We start from the raw sequence: 19,788 nt of genomic DNA on the forward strand, positions 1-19,788 counted from the left end.
AAAATAAAGTACTGGTTATAAAAAGTTTTCATTTTGATTTTTTTTTTCTTCCCAATCAGATGAAAGACCCATTGGCCTTATTTCACTTGCTGACAAACTTCTCAAAAGACTATTGAACACTAGAACTTCCCAAACTGGTTTACTCAGGGAAAGAGTTCCAGAGAAATTAACAGCTTTGATGGGAAAAAACTTTCTCAACTCAGTCAAACGAGTTTCTTTTTTGTTATGACAAAATATTTCCTAGATTCTTCAATATGTTATTGTTTATTGTGAAGCTCTGAGAGAATAATTTATGACAAATTACCCAAGTTTCTTTTTTTAAGTTTTTTAATTTATTATTTTAATGTTTATTTATTTTTGAGAGAGAGAGAGAGAGAGAGCAGGAGAGGAGCAGAGAGAGAGGGAGACTGAGAATCCGAAGCAAGTTCCAGGCTGTCAGCACAGTCTGACATGGGGCCGGAACCCATGAACCATGAGATCATGACCTGAGCCAAAGTCGTTTGCTCAACCGACTGAGCCACCCAGGCTTCTGTGACTACAAAATCTATGGTTGTTGGTGTATTAACATATCCCTGAAGTATCCGTTGTCTTAGCTAAATCTGCTATAGCAAAATACCATAGGCTAGGTGATCTATACAGCCGAAATTTATTTCTCATAGCTTTGGGGGCTAGGGAATCCAAATTCAAGGTGCCAGCAGATTCAGTGGTAGAATCAATAGAACTTTGTTGTGTTTTCATTTTGCTACTCAGGAGTGGGGTTATGAGATTTATGGGAAGCTTAACTTTATAAGTAACTGCCAATCTGTTTTCCAGAAATGGCTCTATCATGTTTTAGCACCACCAGGAGGCCAGAAGAGTTACAGTTATTCTGTATCCTCACCTGTACTCAGTACGTTCAGTCATCTTAATTTTAGGCAGTCTAATATACATATATATAATGACATTAAAAATGTGGTTTTGTGTTTTCCAAATGGCTAATGATGTTGAATAGCTTTTCATATGCTTATTTGCTTATTGGTCTTTCATATAACCCCTTTGGTGATCTGTCTTTTCAAGTATTTTGCACATTTTAAATTGGATTGTTTTCTTTCTCTTCAGTTTTGTGAGATTTTTATATATTCTGGATGTAAGATCTTTGTAGAGTATTTGGATTGCAAATATTTTCTTTGTGTAACTTTTTATTTTTATTTTTTACTCCCTGTTCAGGGTTTTCCACAGAAAGAAAGGTTTTAATTTTAATGAAACCTGATTTTATTATTTTTTTATGAATTCTGCTTTTGCTCCCTTACCCAAGAACTTTTTGTTTAACCCCATAAATGTTTTCCTAGGATTACTTTAAAAAATTTTATGGTTTTAAGTTTTATGTTTAGATTATGAGCAATTTTAAAATTAATTGTTGCATAAGATGTGAAGTTATGTCAATGTTCTTTTTTTTTTTTTCTAGTGTTTATCTAATTGCTGCAGCATGATTTGTTTAAAAGGCTACCCTTTCTCCCTACACCTGGGTAGCTCAGTCAGTTAAGTGTCCGACTTCAGTGAGAACTGTTATGTTCTCAGGGTTCATGAGTTTGAGCCCCACATCAGGCTCTGTGCTGACAGCTCAGAGCCTGGAGCCTGCTTCAGATTCTGTGCCTCCCTCTCTCTCTCTCTCAGAGCCCCTCTCCCGCTCATGCTCTCTTTCACAAAAATCAATAAACATTAAAAAAATTTTTTAAATAAATAAAAAGCTACCCTTTCTCTATTGAATTGCCTTTGCATCTCTGTCAAAAGTAAACCAATGTTTAATAGCTCTATTTCTGGACTATCTATTCTATCCCATTGATGTATGTGTCTCTTTGCCAATACCACACAATCTCGATTGTTCTGGCTTTATAGTAAACTTAAAATCAAGTGTAATAGTTCCTCTAACTTTATTCCTCCTTTTAAAAGTGTTTTGGCTATCCTAATTCTTTGCCCTTCACATATAAATGTTTATATAAAAAAATCCTGTTGTGATTTTCATTTGAATTGCATTAAATCTGTAGATCAATTTGGGAAGAATTAATATCCTCATTATGAAATCCTTTAATTTGTGAGCATTTATTTAGGTCCTCTTTGATCTCTTTCCTCAAAATTTGCAGTTTTTAGCATACAAATCTTGTACATTTTTTTGTTAGCTTCATACCTAAGTACTTAAGGTTCTAGAGTTTTTAAAATGTATTTTTTAATGTTAGTTTCAACTGCTATTCTTAATATATGGAAATAAAAGATATTTTTGTTGTTCTTATATCCAGTTTTCAACCATCAAACATATTTTACAGAACTCAAGAAGAGGTGAACATTCTATTATGTTAACCCAGATATTTACCATTTCTATTGCTGTTCCACCATTCCTGACATGCCATGTTTCCTTCTGGTATCATCTTCCTTCTGGCTGAAAAGTGTACCTTAGCAATTATTTTAGAGCAAGTTTACTGGCAACAAAGTCTGTTAGTCCTCCCTCACCTGAGAATGTTTGACTACTCTAAGATACCTCATCTAAGTAGACTTAATGTATTTGTCCTTCTGTGACTAGCTTATTCCACTTAGCATAATGTCTACAATGTCCATCCTTGTAATTTATGGTAGAATTTGTGATAGAATTTCCTTCTTTTAAGGCTGAATAATATTGCCCTGTGTGTGTGTGTGTGTGTGTGTGTGCCTGACATTTTCTTTACCCATTCATTGATGGAGATTTAGGTTGTTTTCATCTCTTGGCTATTACAAATAATGCTATAATATGCATGACAGTGCCAGTATCCCTTTGAAATTCTCTTTTCAATTCTTTTGGATAAACGCCCAGAAATGGGATTGCTGGATCATTATGGTAATACTGCTTATTATTTTTTGAGAAACCTGCACACTGTTTTGCATAGAAGATCCACTATTTTACATTTCCATCAACAGTGTAGAAGAGTTCCTATTTCTTCACATCCTCTCACTTACTTTTTTTACTTGGAGTTTTGTTTGTTTTTTATAATGGTAATTCTAACAGGTGAGGTGATATGGTATCTCATTATGGCTTTGATTTGTATTTCTCTGATAATTAGTGATGTTGAACATCTTTTCATGTACCTGTTGACCATTGTATTTCTTCCTTGGAGAAATGTCTCTTCAAGTAGTTTGCCCGTTTTTAAACTGTTATTTGCTTATTTGCTTTTGAGTTATATATTCCTTATATTTGGATACTAACCTCTTAACAGATATATGGTTTGCAAATATTTTCTCCCTTTCCATAGTTTTCTTTTCACTCAGTTTCCTTCTTGTGTAGAAGCTTTTTAGTTTGATGTAGTCCCATATATATATTTTTTTCTTTTGTTGTCTGTGATTTTGACATCATATCCAAGAAACATTACCAAGTCCAGTGTTACAACACTTTTTCTCTATTTTCTTTTAGAAGTTTTATAGTTTCAGATCTTACATTTAAGTCTTTAAGCCATTTAGGGTTGACCTTTTTGTTTGGTGTAAGATAAGGGTCCAGTTTCATTTTTTTGCACGTGTGTATCCAGCTTTCCCAACACTATTTGTTGAAGAAACTATTCTTTCCCTTTTGTGTAGTCTTTGCATCTTTTTCAAAGAGGATTTGACCACATAAGTGTGGGTTTATTTCTATGCTCTCTATTATGTTCCACTAATGTATATGTCAGTCTTTATGCCAGTACCATACCTTTTTGATTACTGTAGCATTGTAATATGTTTGAAAGTCAGGAAATGTGAGGCCTCTAGTTTTATTCTTCTTTCTCAAGATTATTTTGGTTATTTGGGGTCTTTTGTCATTCCATATGAATTTTATTATTTTTTCTATTTCTATAAAAATATGATTTTTTTTCTATTTCTATAAAAATAATAAAAATAGGATTTTGATAAAAATTGTATTGAATCTGTAAAGTGCTTACAGTAGTATGGAAATTTTAACAATAGTTAGTCTTGGAACACTGCTGAACCCCTTTTGTGAGGCCACCATTACCTTGATGTTAAAGCTGGACAAAGACACTACAAGAAAATTCCAGGGCAATAGCTCTTATGACTATTGATGCAACAAAATGCTAGCAATCTGAACCTAACAATACATTAAAAGGATCAGACACCATGATCAAACGGGATTTTTATGAGGAGTGCAAACATGGTTCAACACTGGAAACCAAACTGATACATCACATTTACAGAACAGAGGGTAAAAATTACATGGATCATCTCAATAGATGTAAAAAAGGTATTTGAAAAATTGAACACTCTTTCATGATAAAAACACTCAACAAACTAGGAATGGAAGGAAATTACATCAACATAGTGAAGGCCAAATATGAAAAGTCCACAGCTAACATCATTCTCAATGGTGAGAAATTGAAAGATTTTCCTCTAAGATCAGGAATAAGATAAGGATGTCCACTCTTATTCAAGACTGAATGGAAGTCCTAGCCAGAGTAATTAGGCAAGAAAAAGAAATAAAAGACATCCAAATCAGAAAGGAGGAAATAAAATTATCTCTGTTCACAGATGACATGATCTTATATGTAGAAACCCCTCAAGGTTTCATTTTAAAAATTGTTAGAACTAATATATAAATTTAGCAGTTTCAGGATACAAAATCAACCCGCAAATATGTATACACTAACAGTGAACGATCCAAAAAAGGAAATTTAAAAAGCAATACTATTTATAGTAGCATCAAAAAGACTAAAACACTTAGAAAAAAACTTAAGGAAGTGAAAGATTTGTTCCCTGAAAACTACAAAGCATTGATGAAAGAAACTTTCAAAGACACAAAGAAATGGAAATGACATCTTGTGTTCACTGATCAGTTTCACTCCAAGCACAGTGCCTGTCCTTGTCCCTCTTTTGTCCCAACTTACCATATCATTACAAAATATCATTTTTTTAACCATTTATTGCACCCACGATTTTCTGTCCCTCCCTGTTCTCCAGTTCTGAAAATCACTGACTACTAGAATTGCTATTTAAGAATAAAGGGTTGCATACTGCTGCTGGAAGTGGCTAAGAGGAATAAGAAAAGGAACCTAATACCCTTTTATCTTCATCCTGTGATATGGAGGGCTAAAATGGTCTCCAACTGAGATACTGTAAAATATAAATGTAGTTTCATCAAAGCCAGAGTTTCGAGTAGAAAAAATAACATGTCTATTTGGAATATTTCAAAATTTGTTGACAACAGAATTATCGAGAAAGAAGACAGTTGGTAGTATCAAGGAAATGTAAGTCTGGGCAGAACTCACACACAAAAAAATAGGTTGAACTGGATAGCGATGAAAAAAATGATTAAAGGTTATTGGATGGTTTTCAGTGGTATTTTAGTTCCTATAGCTTAATCTTCCTCCCTTCTGGGGTGGCCTGATGGAGAGAATATATTATAAAAATCAATAGCTAAGCAAAAATTTATTGTCAATTTTATTAATACCTTGGATCTCAATGGTAAATAAGAATAAGAAGATACAGTTTAAGTTCAAACTTAAAGGGAGATCTACTCTCTTATGAGTACTGGAAGGGAGGGAAGGACAGTTGGAGGGAGGGATGATGTGCAAAGCATTCACCTAATTCACTAACCCAACCAGCCACATGAATGAGAAGAGCAGGCCTACGTCATTTACCCAGACTTCTGCTTGTGAAGAAGTTATCCAATTTATCCAATTTGCATTTAAATCCAAGAGCATGTCAGAGGACAAGAGACTGTGTCGCCAAAAGGCACTGATGTAGCACTATCACTCAGACTCCAATGAATCAGGTTTGCAACTCCTCCTCTTATGGAGAGGAGTGACGATGGGGTGAAAAAAAGAGGAAGGCCAGAGGAACTCCCTTCAAAATTCCTCTGAAGTATGAATTTGGGTTGGTCCACAAGTCTCTTGCATATGAACAGACACAGAAACTCAGGAAAGAAGGGGAAATGTTTCCCCTCTTCCACAGTAGTTAATGAACCCAAAGATTTCAATAGGAACACTGGTGTAGGAAGAGCACCTAGTACAAGTTGAGTTTTAGGTTCATTTTAAACATTAAGGAAATAGAATTAGTTATAGGGTTGTAGTGTTTTTTAAGTGAAAACAAGGTCAGCTGACATGATTTTCATGGAAACTCATAAATTATGGAACAATGAAAATGGCAACCAGATGTTCACTGCAATTTATTCTTGAATGTTGGCAATGAAAGTTTCCACACCTTACTTCATGAGCTCATACAAACTTCCCAAATCATGAGATGCTGTTCTTGATTTGTCCCTCAGTTTTATATCCCAAATTTTAAACAATTTCTTCACTTCAAGAGAGAGTGACAGAAATTCCTTGTGGACCAGAACAAATTAATTAATCTCTTTATTCTCATAAAGATCTAGCATAGTGGCTGACACATATTAGATACTCAATAAATGTTTATTCATTTAATTAAAGGAAGAAGTGAACAGCAATGTGCAGGAACCAACTGGAACTGGATGTTACTGATGGTTAAATATTTGGAAATACTGAGAACCAGTCATTGTGAGCTTAAAAGTCACCATGATTGGAGTATATCCACCATGGAAATCAGCAAACACTATGAAATCAGGGCTTGCTTGCTTATTTGTTTGTTTGTTTGTTTGTTTGTTTGTTTTGAGAGCTGATTTATCAGAACACCACTGCCCAGCCCTGTCACCATATCTTTCTTCCTGGTGATTTAAACCTAAGTTTATTAACTTCAGACAGATGGAAATATAGCCACATAATGTCTGCTCTATTTTGCATTATCAGGTATTTTTTGTTTGATCACATCTTAAGAAAGTGTTGAAATCTGGATTTGTTAAGAGATCTTAATATGGATTTAGAGATAAATGTATGTATATGCTTTTTTCTCCTCAGTTTTAAGTACATATTCATGTACTTTTTTAAAATCCTAATATTTAAAAGTTAGTATTGGTCAAGGGAACCCAAGGCAAAAGCTAAACAAACTCAGGCAAACTAAAAGAATTGATAAAATGACAAATACACATAAAGATTCACTGACATGAAGTGGAAAACAGTGAAACAATTCCCTCCCATGCAGTAGCAGCCTGTTTTGTGCCTTGAACAAAAGGAACAAAAATTAATCCTTCACACACTTTTACTAACATTTCAAAGCCAAGGTCCAAATATATTGAATACTGCCACTTATAAGCATTACTGTGGCTCTTACAAAACATCACTCTGACTAAACTCTACCTACAAAAAAAAAGAAGAGTATTAAGTGCTGCACCCTAATGCACAATGTTTCAAAAGCATTATTCATGCCTCTGGTATTTATTTTAAAAGACTCCTTTTTTCAATTCAATGAGTAAATGCAGTCAAATAGATTGATTTTGAAAGATCACTAGTTTCAAAACCTTGGAAATTTTTATTGCCTTCCTGATATTGAAAGTCTTTGTTTTTTCAAAAACCTAGCCCAGGCAGAGAATGATGAACATTTAGAATAAAACTTCTCATAACTTAGCTACTCATAGGCATTGACCTTTATTATTCTTAGATACATAGCAGTAGAAGTGAATGACTCTATTTATACTCTTATTATATGATGTGCTAATTCATATAACAATGAATTTCCCATTCCTCAGGGATAAAACAATGGATCACCCCGAGCAATCCAATATAATTCCTTCTATAAATTCAACCTGGAGAAATCACTGAAGACTAATAGAAATATATGAAATAAATAGCCCAAGATAAGTAAATGGGTCTGTAAGACTTATCCGATCCAAAATTGTAAAGTTCCGGATAATCTTCTCCACTCCTACTTCCTCCTTCTCTATGCCCTCTCCAGGCACAGATTTATCTAAAGTGAATGAAGCTTTTTTATTTTAGCCATTCTGACAGGTGTAAGGTGATATCTCATTGTGATTTTGATTTATATTTCCCCAATGATGAATGATGTTGAGCATATTTTCATGTGTCAGTTGGCCATCTGTATGTCTTCTTTGGAGAATGGCTAAAATAAAAAAGACAAGAAGAAACAAGTGTTGGTGAAAATGTGGAAGAAAGTAACTCTCATATGCTGTTGGTGGGAATGCAAATTGGTACAGTCACTATCGAAAACAGTATAGAGGTTCCCTCAAAAATTAAAAATTGAAATAACAGCCCAGAACTAAACTCACAATTATATGGCCAATTAATCTTCAACAAAGGACGAAAGAATATGCAATGGGAAAAAGACAGTCTCTTCAACAAATAGTGTGGGAAAATTGGCAGCTACGTGCAAAAGAATGAAAATGGACCACTTTTTTACACCATACACAAAAATAAGCTCAAAATGGATTAAGAACTTAAATGTAAGACTTGAAACCATAGAAATCCTAGAAGAGAGCACAGACAGTCATTTCTTTGACATTGGGTATAGCAACAATTGTCTAGATAGGTCCCCCAAGACAAGGGAAACAAAAGCAAAAATAATCTATTGGGACTACATCAAAATAAAAAGCTTCTAAACAAAGCAAAGGAAACAGTCATCAAAACTAGAAGGTTACCTACTGAATGGGAGAGGTTATTTGTAAATGACATATCTGATAAAGGGTTATTATCCAAAATATATAAAAAACTGATTTAACTCAGCACCAAAAACACAAATAATTCAATTAAAAAACGGGCAGAAGACATGAACAAACATTTCTCTAAAGAAGATATACTATATTGCACACCTGAAACTAATATAGTACTATAGTTAACTATATTAAAATTTTTTAAAGTTTGGGGCACTTGGGTGGCTCAGTTGGTAGAGCGTCTGACTTTGGCTCAGAGCATATGTCACGGTTCATGAGTTCAAGCCCCACATCAGGTTCGCTGCTGTTAGCACAGAGGAAGCTTTGAATCCTCTGTCTCCCCCTCTCTTCCCCTCCCCTACTTGCTCTCTCTCTCAAAAATAAATAATTTTTTTTAAGTTTTAGACAAAATTAGTGGAAAAAATAATCAAAATAGAAATAAAAATACTATATGATCTAATAATTCCACCATTCAGTACTTACCCAAAGAAAACAAAACCATTAATTCAGAAAGATATATGCATCCCTATGTTTATTGCAGCACTATTTACAATAGCCAAGATATGGAAGCAATTTAAATGTCTACTGATAGACAAATGGATATGGAAGATGGGGGGAGATACACATATATAGTGAAATATATATGGAATGGAATAGGAGGGGTATATATATAGATATATATATGAGAGAGATAATTATAGATATATAATGGAATATTACATAGCCATAAAAAAGGATGAGATCATGCCATTTGCAACAACATGGATGAACTTAGAAGGTATTATACTAAGTGAAATAAGTCATACTGAGAAAAACAAATGCCACATGACTTCACTCATATGGAACTTAAAAAACCAAATGAATAAACAAACGAAAAGCAGAATCAGACCTATAAACACAGAGAACAAACTGGTAATTGCCAGAGGGGTGGGGGAATGGGCCAAATGACTGAAGGGGAGTGGGAAATACAGGCTTTCAGTTATAGAATGAATAAGTCATGGAAATAAGAGGTACATCCTAGGGAATATAGTGGATGATATTGTAATAGCGATGTATGGGGATAGGATAGTAACTACGCTTGTGGTAAACATAGCCATAATGTATAAACTCATCTAATTACTATATTGTACACCTGAAACTAACGTGACATCGTGTGCCAACTATATTCAAACAATAAATAAATAAATAAATGAAGTAAATGAAGCTTAAGCCTCAGGGTCCCTCTCTTACATCGACCATCTTCAAAGTCTGGGAACATTCCTGTGATGATCAAGGTTTTTTGACAACTTGGCTAGGCTACAATCCCCAGTAATTCAATGAAACACCAAGCTAGGTGTTGCTGTGAAGATATTCTATAGAAGTGATTAAAGTCCATAATCAGTTGACTTTAAGTAGGCTTGATTTTATCAGTTGAAAGGCCTTAAGAGCCAAGCTGAGACATTCCTGAAGCAGAAATTTTAGGGGCGCCTGGGTGGCTCAGTTGGCTAAGCATCAGACTTTGCTCAGGTCATGCTCTTACCACTTGTGAGTTTGAGCCTGCATTGGGCTCTCTGTGGTCAGCACAGAGCCCACTTTGGTGCCTGTCTCCCTCTTTCTCTGCCCCTCCTCAGCTCATGCTTTCTCTGTCTCAAAAATAAATAAAAACATCAAAAAAAATTAAAGGAAAATTTACCTCTACAGCAGTTTCTGTCATGCCCAAAAGTTCCAACCTGCCCTGAAGATTTCAGACTACCACAACTGTATAAATTGATTCTTGGCAATCACTCTCTTGCTATATATCCCCTACTAGTTCCGTTTCTATGGCTGAACCCTGATTGCTACAGGCTTTAGTGTGTGTGTATGTTTTTTTTAAACACAAAAGTAAGATATATTAATTACAATGAATCACAACAATGATCTCTTTCCACTCTGACTTGCCCCCTACCACACTGGTGGAGTAGTGTTGCAGTGGCCACAGGCATTTGGGGGATCTTGCTAAGGGGAAACTGAGCTGGAGATATATTTAGTTTGAGTTTGGCCAATATATTTATGATGCAGTCACTTCCATGAATAGTTACACCTAGCTATTTGCAACATAGGAACACCTTCCTAAAGATATTCCTAAAATGTTAATGTGCAAATACATCTGGAGTCCGACAGAAAAAGTGTAGAGCCAGAGGTCAAATCAGGGTATGAACATGTGCCACAGCATCTAGGACCAGATATATGTAGATAGCAGAGAGTTAGAAAGGTTGAAATGTGTGGAGCCAGAAGCCAGTGAGTAGAAGAATCCTTCCAACAGTGAGACATGTAAAATGTAAGCAAAGGAGATGATTCCCAATGACATCTTATGTAAATGGAAGCTCCCTGCCATGAAGAACATATTCAATAATACATTTATGTACCATCATAAACACACTGCATAGTTTTTTCTTTTTTCATGCCAAGTACTTAAAATAAAATTTATTACAATCTATGATCATAGAGTACAAATTTGTAGCAGTATTCCAGATGTCACTTGCTTTATGCCTGTCAACAGTCAAGGAAAAACAAATTTCAATTAACCATGTTAGACAAAATACTGAACTGTCTTTCCATTCTCTTTATACCAAATGTCATTTCACATGAAGTGATTAAAAAGTAAGAAATATAGACCAAACAAGTATGAGCAAAGTGTGTCAGATAGTTTTTCTTGATTTTTCTTGATTTTGTGATTTTGTAGCATTTATCACCTTTTCAAAAATGTGTAAGTTGTGATTTCTTTTCTCATTCTAAATAAATATTCACTTTGTATCTAATTGTGCATTTATAATTTTGTATTATTTTGCTTAAAGAGGGCCTCTCCAACTGTATAAGCTTCAGACCTTGCAAAACCAGGACCTGCCCAATCCACTTCTGTGTCTGTCATTTGTCTATTTTGGTGTCTTTCAACATTTCCGCCACTTTATTGTGCTACTTAGAGCTTCCAACTGAGAACACGCCTTTGCCTCCTTAATTCCCATTTCCTTCCCTTCCCCAAACAGGAGGGAGTTGCCAATATTCATGCCACTGTCAGAACTCTCTTGGTGACAAAAAGTATAGGACTGGAATTGTAGAAAAGAGGGTTATAAAGGAGAGCCATGCAGTCAGGTGGTCAAGCATTGGATAAAGTGTCTGGCCTCAATCACGTGAAAGAAAGGCTTTTCCATACTTGAGATTTCTACAATTATAAGAGCCTGTTCTTTTTTTTTTTCAACTAAAAAAAATTTTTTTTGTTTATTTATTTTTAAGAGAGACAGAGTGTGAGAGGGGGAGGGGCAGAGAGACAGAGGGAGACACAGAATCTGAAGCAGGCTCCAGGCTCTGAGCTGTCAGAACAGAGCCCAAAGCGGGGCTTGAGCTCACAAACTGTGAGATCATGACCTGAGCCAAAGTTGGTCGCTTAACCAACTGAGCCACCCAGGCGCCCTGAACCTGTTATTTATTCAAATATGCATTCGCTTAGGGTTCTCTTCTCTGTTAGAGACTATAAAATAGTTTGAGCTAAAGGCTTAAAAATAAATGTGTTTCAAAGTATGCCATACTAACATAACATGGAAAACAGCTCACGTTAGATAAAGAGATGTGTTCTTAATGCAGAATTGTGAGATTCTTCTAAGAATAAATTTCCTTTGAGTAAATGGCACCTGGGTAGAAGGACACAAAAGCATTAAAATTGATAGTAGTGAGCTTCACTTAAAAAAAAAGGTGGCGGGCACTCCTGGATGGCTCAGTCGGTTGCACATCAGACTCTTGATTTTGGCTCAGGTCATGATCCCAAGGTTGTGGGATAGAGCTCTGCATAGGGCTCTGTGCTGAGCTTGGAGCCTGCTTGAGATTCTCTCTCTCTCTCTCTCTCTCTCTCTCTCCAAAAATAAAACAAATCTTTTTTTAAAAAGTAACCAAAAAAAGCAGAAAACATTCTATGTAAAACTCTGAAATGATATATTCTCTACCTTTTTTTTTTTTAATATGATCTTAGGGAAGATAGTGTAGTAATTAACATATTATAGTAATGAGAAAAATCTAACCTGTTCCAGTATGATGGGATGGATCCTCACGCAACAGTTCACTCCCATTCAGCGTAATATTTAGGTGATATTGTCTTGCTGTGATGGTTCATTCAAGGGAATAGTGCATCTGAATGTGACACTATATGTACCACTGAGTGGCTGCTCTGAGCAAAAAACCAGGACTGATAATCTTGAGAATTATGAAGTGCAAGGCTCACGATGAAGGCCAGAACAGCTCCGGTAGGAGAGAAAGGGAAAAGTCAGGAAAGAAATTGTAAAAGGTTAATAATACGTAAAGGTAGAGCTGTCCCACGTGTACCTCCTAACTCTCCATATGTACCTGCTATGATCAGGTCATTGTACCAGACACATGAGGAGTTTCAAAGAAAGCAGAACCTGACCTGAGTAAGAGGAACAATATAACCTTCAAATATCACTAAGCTAAGTATGTGCATAGTTTGGGGAATAGCAGTGTGCCAAGGAATTTCAACACATTTTATGCCCAGCACTCAGGAAGTCAAATCTGGAACGACACCAAAATGTTCAGTTTTTCAGAATGAATCTTATCTCCCTTTTCTGCCCTTCCCTAACTGATTTTTTTTAATCATCTGCTATGCATTATTGTTGTGCCTATGGGAAAACTCTGCCTTCTAAAGAAACAGACTGTATCTTTTTCACATTTCCTGATACCATGGCTTGCATAGTACCAATGGCAAAGATGGCTAAGAACTGTATTTCCCAAGACCCTTGCACCTGCATATGGCCATGTGACTAGTTCTCACTCACCAATGAATTGTGAGTGGAACAGTCTTGCTCGATGCCAAGGCTTTTAAGAAGCACATGCACCTTCTCTACCTTCACCAGCTAGATTCCCAGGACTACAAGTCCCTGGGATGGTGATGTCACAAAATGGAAGGAGTCTGGCTTCCTGACTCATTGTATGGGTGAGAGCCAACTAGGAACATCTTCCTCAAATTATTACGGTACCAAGAAATAAATGCCTATCATGTAAAAAGTAGACATGTCTGGGTATTCTTGTTCTGAAGCCAAGCAATCTAATACAGTGCCCTACATAAATGCATCTACTATAAATGTATTGAATTAAAAGTGACAGGCTAAGACAAGTATTTAAGCCTCTGCATGAAATCCCATACACATCCTATTTCGTGCTTTGTAGTTATTTAAGGGGAAGAGGAAGATGATGGAATGCGCGACTTGTACATTAAGACCAGGATGAAAATACCAGGTAGGAAAAGATGCAATGCCTGAGTTAATTAATCACATGAGGTGGACAGTTGTAGTTTCGCCATCTAACATCCATTCCCCATTCTTCCAGGAATAGCACCTCAACTGTATTTGTCAAGCCCAGCTTTTCCTGCCCTCAGTCCAGGAGCTTAAGATGAGGTTCTATTTTGGGGCACCTGGGTGGCTCAGTCAGATAAGCAACAGACTCTTGATCTCAGCTCAGGTCATGATCTCATGGTTTGTGAGTTCCAGCCCCACGTTGGGCTCTGCACTGACAGCGCGGAGCCTCTTTGGAATTCTCTCTCCTTCTCTCTCTGTTCCTACCCCACTGTGGTCTCTCTCTCTCTCTCTCTCTCTCTCTCTCAAAATAAATATATCAACTTAAAAAAAAAGATGAGGCTCTATTTCAAGCTCCACAGATTTCAGTGTGACTCATACCAAACCTATTAGAATACCAAGGTCCTGTTGTCATAGTGACTGGTTCAGGAATGTACATGAACCCAATTAGTACAACTTCATCTCAGCAACTATAAAAGTTGGTTCAGGGATAGGTGTGTGACACAAGTTTGCCCATTTTTCATGAATTCATGGAATTACGCAGACGTTAGCAGGAAGAGAGGTCCCTGGCCTCTTCTGGGTGACAATGTGAAGTTTCAGCTGCTGCAGCCATCTCACTGTGGCAAGATGAGAGCCCATCTGAAAATGACATTGACCTGTAGAACAGAACAATGCCAAGGGACAGAGATAGATCATTTCCCGACTCTAAAGCCATATGGATCTGAAACTAGCACTACCCCTGTACATTTCTCTTATAGTAGACAAATGCCTCTTTGCTGAAGATTGGATTGGGTTTTCTGTCCCAATCCAATGGGATAACCAATAAATGGTTATATCCATTTATCAGTTGTTGAACATTTAGGTTCTTTCCATAATTCGGCTATTGTTGAAAGCACTGCTATAAACATTGGGGTACATGTGCCGCTATGAATCAGTGCTCCTGTATCCTTTGGATAAATTCCTGGTAGTGCTACTGCTGGGCCATAGGGTAATTCTGTTTTTAATTTTTTGAGGAACCTCCACACTGTTGTCCTCATGATTATAAAAGCTCTGACGTATCATAGAAGGTTTGGTGGTAGAGGCAATACACCCGCCACATCTGAGTGCAGCTAGTAGTAGTGTCAGACCCCTCAGATAGGCATTCAAAGGGCTAGGCTGGAGAACAGGGTACTGGAATATGTGGTGCTTAAAAATGAAGGTCTAGGGCTATGCCAGGGTTTTATTCTTCACTCCCATATGAGTTCCATTAATTGTCCATCTCTAAACCATCACATATATTTAGACCAGAATTCCTTGAAGCATCTTTTTAAAACTTTGCATTTTAATTGCTCTTAACAAACAAGCTGAATCAAAACAATGTGTTAGTCACACACGTAAAACTTCTCCACAACGCTCCAGCCCCTGCTTTCTTACCTTCTTGCCACCAATATGCTTTTCCCATATAGAAATTCTGGAGTTACACCAGCTAAAAGCTAGTTCCAAAATTTTGCTCAGTAGAAAAACCCAATGGCAGAGCCAAAGTGGCTCTTCAGAATCTGGAGGTAAGACCTAAGATTTGTAGTGATATTGGTACTAAGTGCTAAGAACCAAGAGTTGGTAGCATGATAAGGAAGACAGGGTTAGTGAGAGGAAATGAATGGGATGCTGTCTGAATTGCTTTGGAGACAGTCACTAATGAGAATAACCAGGCTTTCATGTGATCTTTGTGACATGTCTCATTTGTTGCCTTGATCCATTTAAAAGACCTAGAAAGTGACCAAAACTGGCCAAAACTGGGGCTTGGATCATTCACTTGAAGTTCTAAAGACACAGTGGCCAACCTCAATTCATATCAACAATGCCAAACCAAACACCCAAACTTTTCACAAGTTTGTTTCTCTGCCTCCCTATGTCCTATACTGAAACCCCATATGAGCATTAACAGGCAGTATAGTCCTGACTTAGGACTGTATTCCAACTACCATCCCATATTCTCATAGATTAGTTTCAGATAATCTATTAAGAAAGGTCAAGAAAGAGACTTGCTCTAGCTACAGTGTAGGAGTCACAAGTTCATATTCCATTTATGTCTCCAATAATTCTATTTGGTTCCTTTGCATTAGATGTTACAAGATAATGAATACTTCCATAGCAACAAAAGTGTGACAATAAACTGTTACCTTGATTTTCACATTTTAAAAGAAAAATCCCTCAATGGCAACCAAACCAGAAGTCTCAGTAATGAATGTGCAATAATGGCTACAAGGTGAACAGTTTTTCTATTCCACTTTCTTCGCAACATCATTGATTGATTCTCTTGGAAAGGAATTTAGATTACATTAGATTTAGATTTTATTAGATTACCTTTTTTTTCAGTTGTATAGCTTATCACTAGCAATTAAAATATGCAGTTGCTTTCTAACAGAATAGGTGACATCTGAGAGGTTTATTACATTCTGATACAAAATGATTTACAAATGCAATTTTATTTTAAAACTTCCATCCTTTCTGTCTTTCTGGTTACAATTGTCAAAGTATTCCAAAATCAGAAAGTATGTACATAACTGAAAAAGAAGTACAAAACATTTCAGGTATAGTAAAGGCTTTACAGGCTAAACTTAAAGGATACTGTTGCTGTACCTTTTTATTTATTTATTTTTAACCCATCACCTTTCTTCTTTGTACAACATGCTTTATGGACAACCTCCCATACACTGTGTGAAACCAGAAAACACTTTGTAATGAATTACAATTAAGGAAAGGCTATACCTATCAGCCACAAGGAAACTGAGTTCCAGCACCTAGAACTTACGTTCTGGCAATGTTGAGGATTCAAAGCTTCCAGCTTTCAGCAACTGTCTTCGTAAGGGTTAGACTAGACCCCCATATAGAATTATAGGCATGTGCAAGAGAATCCCTGAAAATTCAGAGCTTCAGTGAACTCAGTATAAGTCCTAAAACTACAGATCCCTAAGCATTTACCCTAAATGTTTCCATACTGGCTTTACTGGGTATAACTTAAAAAGTGGACATTTCATTTTTCAGGACCTTGTGATTATGGCTTTAGAGGGCCAATAAATAGCACTCCTGTCTTTTTTACCCCAGTAGATGCAAAACTCTGACAGAGATGAAAGCATGAACTTTATTAATGATAAAATTATGGGAATGAAGCTTAAATGATCAGCCTCAATAAATTTCCTAATACACTGCCACCATATTGAGCTTATGCTTAAGGGACATTCAATGAATTCATTGTACTGGGGGTTGAGATTGGCACCTGGCCACGTTGAGCTCCTCATGACACTGACTCAACAGGCAAAAGAGGAGTAATTGTATGGTGGGGGGCTGCTTGACTCTGAGTGAAAAGGGGGAAATTAAGGTTGTCAGTACACAATGAGAGAAATGAGGAGTTTGGAAAACGGGAGATCCTGTGGGACACTTCTTAATACTATCATGTCGTATGAGTAAAGTCCATGGAAAACTACATCAATTTAAGTAGACCTACTAATGGCTCAGACCCTTCAAGGATGAGAATTAGGGTCACATCACCAGGCAAAGAATCACAATCAGTGGAGGTAAATTCTCAGAGCAAAGGAAATATGGAATGGGTAGTAGAAGAAGGTAGTTATAAATATTAGCTACATCCACGGGACCTGTTGCAGAAATTAGGAATTTAATAGTTATCAGTGTTTTTACTTAGCTTTATGTGGCTATTTTTGTTTTCTTACCTCCGTTAACCCTTACTATCTAATGTAAGATATGTTATTAGTAGTTAGCTAACTCTTTAACAGGATATCAAAGGGGGAATGTGAGTCAGCTAGGAGAAGAATGGACACCCAGAAACAAACAAACAAACAAACAAACAAACAAAAAAGAGACTTATAACCTCTCCTCGGGAAAGGGTTAGCATATTTTTCAGTTCTACGTGATACAGTTGTAGCAAATAAAGTGGAAGTGTGACTTTCTTATTGTCATAATGTGAGATTACATATGGTTTAAGGAAATGTGCATGGATGCCAGTTCAACAGGGAATGGACGATGGTGGTTTGTCAATTTGACTAGGTTGAACTACACTTTTTTAGTTTTTTATTTTCAGGTAAGTTTTTTATTAGGGTGGGTCAGAGTAGATTCTTGTGAAAGAGATAGAAGCATAATGATATATGTACATAACTAGAGATATCTATAAGGATATCCATAAACATTAATGTAGATATTTCTAAATATTTCTACATATAGACATAGACAGAGACTTTCCCATTCTGACTACCTGAGCTGTGGACTTCAAGATCCAGTATCAGATATGATGACAATAGTTTTATAGAGAGTGCTCAACCAGCTCCCACAATTGCTCTATAAGGTCAATCCCGGTAACAAATCTTTTTAGATATAGATACAGATATCATAGTGGTTCTGTTTCTCTAACTGAATGAATCCTAATAAAATATATTTCAAAGATGAAACCAACAGAATTTGCTAAACATGTTGAATTTAGTACAAGAGAAAAGAGGGATCAAGAATGACTTCAAGTATTCTCCCATAATTGTATTGCTGTGGTATTGGTTGTGATCTCTCCTCTTTTCTATGTGATTTTATCTATTTGGGTCCTCTCTCTTTTCTTTTTGAGAGGTCTGGCTACGGGCTTATCAATTTTGTTTATTCCTTCAAAAAACCAGCTCTTAGTTCCATTGATCTGTTCAACTGTTTTTTGGATTCTAAAGCGTTTATTTCTGCCCTAAGAAGGAGAGATACTTTCCCAGACAAACAAAAACTAAAGGAGTTTGTGACCACTAAACCAGACCTACAAGAGATCCTAAGGGGGACTCTGTGAGTGGAAAGCAGCAAAGATTACAAAGGACCAAAGAACATCATCACAAACTTGAAATCTACGGATAATACAGTGGCACTAAATTCATATCTTTCAATAATCACTCTGAAAGTAAATGGACTAAATGCCCCAATCAAAAGGCATAGGGTATCAGAAGGGATAAAAAACAAGATCCATCTATATGCTGCCTACAAGAAACTCATTTTAGACCTGAAGACACCTGCAGATTGAAAGCGAGGGGATGGAGAACCATCTATCACACTGTTCTCCAGACTGGCTGCACTGGTTTGCATTTCCACCAACTGATGAATGGATAAAGAAGATGTGAGATATATATAATGGAATACTACTCAGTGGTAAAAAAAGAATGAGATTTTGCCATTTGCAACAACATGGATGAGACTACAGTGTATTATGCTAAGTGAAATAAGTCAGCTAGAAAAATGATTTCACTATGAATCACTATGAATTCACTATGAATCACTATATGATTTCACTAATATGTGGAATTTGAGAAACTCAGCAGATGAACATAGGTGAAGGGAAGGAAAAATAAGATAAAAACAGAGGGAGGCAAACCATAAGAGACTCTTAAATACGGAGAACAAACTGAGGGTTGCTGGAGGGGAGGCGGGTGGGGAGGTGGGTTAAATGGGTGATAGGCATTAAGGAGGGCACTTTCAAAATGGGTACTGGGTGTCATATGTAAGAGATGAATCACTGGGTTCTACTCCTGAAGCCATGACTACACTGTATGTTAACTAACTTGAATTTAAATTTTAAAAAATGATTTAAAAAGTTTTTTAAAAAAGACTGACTTCAAGGTTTTTAACCTGAGAGACTGGAAGAATGGAGCTGCCATTCACTGTGAAGCAGAAGGCTGAGACTGAACAGCTCTAAGGGACAGAGTCAATAACATGTTTATAGCAATGCTGTATTTGAAATGCCTACCAGACATCTAGATGGAGGTGTTAAGTAAGCACTTAGTCTGAAGTCCGGGTGAGAGGGCTTGACTGAAAGATAAAAATTTGAGAGTCATCCCGAATTTAAGTACTTAAAATTTAAGTACATTTTATGGTACTTTAAGTATCTTAAGTTCCATAGTTAGCACTGAAATTGTAGAAATGGATGAAGTCATCTAGGGAGTGAATGTAGAAAGAGGAGAAAAG

This window comes from Panthera leo, chromosome A2, assembly GCF_018350215.1.
Source record: "Panthera leo isolate Ple1 chromosome A2, P.leo_Ple1_pat1.1, whole genome shotgun sequence".
In the NCBI taxonomy this organism is placed as follows: Eukaryota; Metazoa; Chordata; class Mammalia; order Carnivora; family Felidae; genus Panthera; species Panthera leo.